The sequence below is a fragment of the Mus caroli genome, chromosome 5 (assembly GCF_900094665.2).
Source record: "Mus caroli chromosome 5, CAROLI_EIJ_v1.1, whole genome shotgun sequence".
NCBI classification, from domain to species: domain Eukaryota; kingdom Metazoa; phylum Chordata; class Mammalia; order Rodentia; family Muridae; genus Mus; species Mus caroli.
In genome coordinates, this window is record NC_034574.1 from 70511746 (window position 1) to 70517132 (window position 5387).

Genomic DNA, 5387 nt, shown 5'->3' on the forward strand with positions numbered 1-5387 from the left:
TCTCTGTCTCTGTCTCTGTCTCTGTCTCTGTCTCTGTCTCTGTCTGTCTCTCTCCCTCCCTCCTTCCCCCTCTCCCCTCTCTTCTGGGGACTGAACCCAATGCTTTGTTAGGCAAGCACTTTACTATACCCCCAGATTTTGTTTCTAAATTTCAAGGCAGGGTTTCACGAGGCTGTCCATACTGGTCTTGAACTCACAATTTCTCCTGGCTGTCTGTTTTGATAGTAGCTGTTTGAGCTTGAGGTGAGAAAAGGCAAGAGATGACTGGGGCTCTCAAGGACCCCCAAGAAGCAAGGGCTTTGGCATTCACTGGCCAGGATAGAAAATGCTACAGTGGCTATCGAGAGAAGGAAGGACAATTGTCCAAAATTAAAAATACAGCCACGATATGACCCATCAATTCCTTTTCTTGATGTATCCAAAGGGGGGTGACATCAGTGTGTTAAAGACACACCAGCACTTTGACACTCTTTGAAGCATTATTTGCAGTACCTCAAATGTTGAATCAACCCTGGTATGTATCAAGGGATGAATGGATATAGAAAATTACTTACACATGGTGTAATACCATTCAGCCTTACAAAGGAGGATCAGTCTTTTGCAACATGCTTAACCTGCAGGATATTAAGTTTTAATTTAAGCCAGGCAAATCTTACATCTTCTTCATACATGGAATCTTAAGAATTGAGCACATGGAAGCAGAGACTAAGATGGTCTAGGCGGCTTGTAGGTTGGTAGATTTGGATGGAACTGGGAAGGTCTGGTTAGAACGAGCAGATTGTATTACACAGAGTGACTGAATTATGGAGACCTACTGTGCATGGTACTGGTGCATGCACATGGTTAGTGGTAATAGACTATGCACTTGAAAATTGCCAATAGATTGCTAATTGCTAGCAGAACAGATTCTAAATGTCCTCGCCACAAAAGCATGATAAATATGTAGAGGGAGAGATTTGTTAATTAGATTGATTTAATCATTTCACTCTGTATAAATACATAAACCTCGTGTTATGTGCTGTCAACATACACACTTTTGATTTGTCAATTATATCTTACTGAAGTTGGAATTTAAAAAAGGAGAGAGAGAGAGCACACAAAGGTTGGCTTGAGCGAGGGTGGCAAGCATACTTTGTCTTTCATAATACTGGCGACAGCAAAGATCTAATTAGCTAATGAATCCACATTGCATTCCCTTGGTACAAGGTCATACAACCTTCATCTTTAAGATGGACAAACTAAAGCAGCTTGTACTTTCCCTCATTTAATATTTAACACTTCTTTATATGGAAAACGGAGCCAAAGAACTCTGTTTGCACTTGTATTAATATCACTTAATTAAAAACATTTTTCAGCATTATAACAAATAGGAAAACTACCTTATCTGTAATGTATATTCTCCTAGGAATGAAATTTTGCCTCTTTAAGCAGTCAACAAATGTGAGCATCAAAAGATTGTCATAAATTATTTAGAGGATATTTACTTTTAATTATAATTTTCTCAATAAATTCTAAAAGTTAATGCCAAAGAAACTAAGGTGACTCAGTGTCATAGAAACGCTTTGGGGTAGGACCCATTTTGTTTTCTGGAAGTGACTACATTAAAGGTTTCTTTTGTTGTCTAGTTTCTCATTCTGTCCCCAACTGTATTTTTCTCATAGCTCTTCCTTCTTAGAAATAATAAATCCATCCTCAGATCTCTCCTATAATTACTGCTTTGTTCTGAGACAAAATAGGAACTAGAGCAACTCCTCTCTAGAACCCATCTGATATCCAACAGTAAAAACTTCTTGACAGACTCCAACACGATCTGAGTGGTTTAGCTGTGTTCATAGCCTAGTCATTGATTTCCCCCTACTTTGATCATAGAACACGACTCAATTGTGTGTTCACTGTAGTTGAAAAAGAAAAGAAAATGCTTGCTTTTTTTTTTTTTTAATATCAGATTACTGTGTCTTAGCTATGGTTTTACTACTGTGAACAGATACCATGATCAAGGCAAGTCTTATAAGACAACATTTAATTGAGGCTTGGCTTACAGGTTCAGAGGTTCAGTCCATTATCATCAAGGGAGGAACATGGTAGTATCTAGGCCAGGCATGGTGCAGGAAGAGTTGAGAGTTCTACCTCTTCAATCTGAAGGTTTCTAGCAGAATACTGGTTTCCAGAGAGCCAGGATGAAGGTCTTAAAGCCCACACCCACAGTGACACACCTACTCCAACAAGACCACATGTTATAATAGTGCTACTCCCTGGGTCAAGCATAGACAAACCACAACACACTGTTATTTGTAAGTGACCATCTGGTGAAAGGCATGTGGATTGTGCAGTATTTGCAGAGGTGAATAACTGAGTTCTAAAGCATTTGTGGATGGACATGCATGGTTGGCTTGGCTTAGTGGCTTTGTAGTTCAACCGGATCCCAAGATTCCCTACTTCCTAACCCCTCTCTTACTTCTACTTCCATTGGCCTATCACGTGATTCTTATAGGTTTTATATGAATCAGCACAGAAGATGGATTGTAAATAAATGCTTGGTTTCTTCTTTGATAGTGTTCATGGGAGATGAACAAGAGACTCCAGGTGTCCCCTCCATTTATTTGTGAACCCACTAAGCACCTACTGTTGTTTTTCCATTTTGCAGACAAGCAATATTAAGAAAGCTGTCATGGCGGGTGGTGGGGAACTTGCTCCGGGTTGGTGATACAATTAAGATAGCAGTCAAGAGGAGTACTCCATGGAACGGAGAATCAGCTAAATAAATGAAATCATTGCCCTAAACACACTGTTAGCTGAGAGAACGGGCCTGGAAGGACTTTAGGTGATGTGGGAAACAGTGGCTTTATGGAAATCTAAGTAAGGATGCACAGGAGTTGCTTCTGAATCTTGGGACCACAGTGATGGAGGAAGCTGCAGTTCTTTCCTGCAAATCTCTCTCTGGGTGCTCCTGTCAGGTGGCTGGCTTTGTTAGGTCTCCTTAATCCCCTTTGGTGTTTTAGCTACTAGAGCGTTCATTTGAGACAAACAGCTTATGTACTCGTTCTAGCCAGGCAGAAACCCGAATGGCTGAGAGAAATCTAAGAAATCCTGTGCTCCTGCGTCTCCATGCAAAGCTGTCTGGAGAGTTTCTCTTCCCTGCATAAGCTTTTGGTGGGCCTTGTCAGTTCCTGTCACTCACCTAACTGGTCATGGCAGTGGTGGCAGTGGTAGCTTCCAATGCTTCCATAATAAAAACAGCAGATGGGCATATATATAAAATGTGTGTCCATCCTAGGTCTTAGATATGTTCCTTAGGGTTAGATGAACAGTGTAGATCTAGTGTTTCCTGAGACTCATTGAAAACCAAACTTGCTTAGTAGTGGCTTTACTCATTTATTTACACATTTTTCTTTCCTTTCTTTTTTCTGACATGGCAGTACACACACACACACACACACACACACACACACACACACACACACATTCATACATATATGTATACACAGTTAGCATGGCCAGGATGGGGAAGGTCATCTTGGGACAGGGAGGAGGCTGGGTTCCCTCAATGTACTCAAGTGACTTGGCTGTGTGACATCCACAACCCAAATGAGAAAGGTTACCAGTCCCTTCCTGGATTGAATCAGGGTGGTGGTCAGTGCAAAGAAAACCACTTTAGTTAACTTCTACCTTGCTTGGGGAATTCTAAACTGAAGAGTTGGAAGATGGCTTACAATACCCACATTGGGACCCTGTAGATTTGGGCAAGTTGGGGTTAAAACCTAAGGATCTCATCCCAGAACCTCCTTGGGCTCAGGACCAGTGTATCTAACAGTCTGGATTTAGAAGCAGAGGAATAGAAAGTGGGACTGTCTCTGCCTGTGTCCCTAGCTCGGGCTCAGTAGTACATGGCCCCAGCATCATTTTCCAGAACAGAAGTTGGGGCATCTCCACTGGGGTTTGATCTTTGGGACCAGGAAAAGATCTATTGGTCTTTTCCTTAGGAATTCTGGCTCATACCCATCCCAGGCCCATAGTAAGGGCATAAAGGAGGGCCTGCTGGCACTCAGGACTTAGGAACAGCAGGAAAGACTTCTAGCCAGTTCAGCATGGAGACACAAACACTGAATTCTGGCTTTTCTTTGCCCCTTCTAGGTGGAGGCTGAGTAGCCTCTTTACCTTCCTTCCTCACTTGTAGATCTAACCATCTCTCCCATACCTCATATTTACCATAGGTCCTTAGTGTAGGAAACCACAGGTCCTTTTTACTTCTGTACTTTAAAGATGTGTGAAGAGGGGAGGGCAGGTGAGGAGGAGGAATCCTGTCAATTTCTATTTACATAGAAATAGCTTCTGCCTCCCCCTATAGTGGGGGAAATTAAGCCCCACCTCCACCATGTCCCCTCAGAAGGAGAAGGAACTAGATAAGCCAGCCAAACAGCTAGAGCAGTTCCTCTCTCTCTCTCTCTCTCTCTCTCTCTCTCTCTCTCTCTCTCTCATAGTAGGGGATTAGGACCAAGTTAGTGAATGGGTATAGGGCACGGGGTTGCCCTAGCTCCTCCTATTGCAGATGGGAAGATCCAGCCTTCCCCCTCTTCCTACCCTTTGCTCAGGCCTTCTTTGTTGGGGGAGCCACTTTGATGATTTCTTCCTCAGAGGGCTACCAAATAGTGTCTTTGTTCTTCTTGGCACACTAGAGGTACTGCTTAGCTTGGTGACCATCCCATCCTCTTCGGAGATCTTCAGCACACAGGTTCCGTAGTTAACCATCATCCCAAGTAGGTCGTGGCAGTGGGATATTTCGAAGACATGCTCAGTGTAGGAGACAGTGTTGTCTTGGTGCAGTGTGTTGTGGCTCTCCAGGAAGCTAACCCAGGCATTGCCTGCAGTGATCTCCTCATTCTTCTCACTGGGAATTTCCTCCTTGCAGGCTGACTTGAGCTGTCCTTGTCTTAAAGAATGATGCTGTCGATCCTGAAGAAGAGTTCTGTACTCTGACGTGATGCCTCTGGAGCCGAGAGCATGGGGTGTGGGCACTCCGGGGGCCCCTGCTCCTGAGCACCATCTGTTGCCGCTTCTGCCCATGGAACAGCTATTTTTCTTAATTGTGAGTATTTTCCATATCCTAGTTGCTCAGAACAGCTCTACCAGTTGGAATCATCATCCCTATATGATCACACCAGGCTTGTGATTTGCCAGGATCACACAACTAGCTGGTATAACCAAGTCTGTTTGATTTGAAGGTCTCTGTTCCTAGTCAGGATGTTGTAGAATATAGATTCTGAGGACTTCGTGTAATAGCCTCTCTTTTTGCAGATCCAAGACTACTTTGTGGTTCTTAATAGATAGACCACCTGGAAGATGGGGCCATTGAAAGGCTGCGGGTATTTAGAATTTCTGTTTGGTTCCTA

General features: G+C 43.2%; 1 pseudogene; it reads right to left on the bottom strand.

Moving 5' to 3' along the window:
- Nucleotides 1-4669: 4669 nt before the first annotated feature.
- On the bottom strand, nucleotides 4670-5061 carry LOC110295487 (annotated as a pseudogene).
- Between the last annotated feature and the right edge of the window lie 326 nt (nucleotides 5062-5387).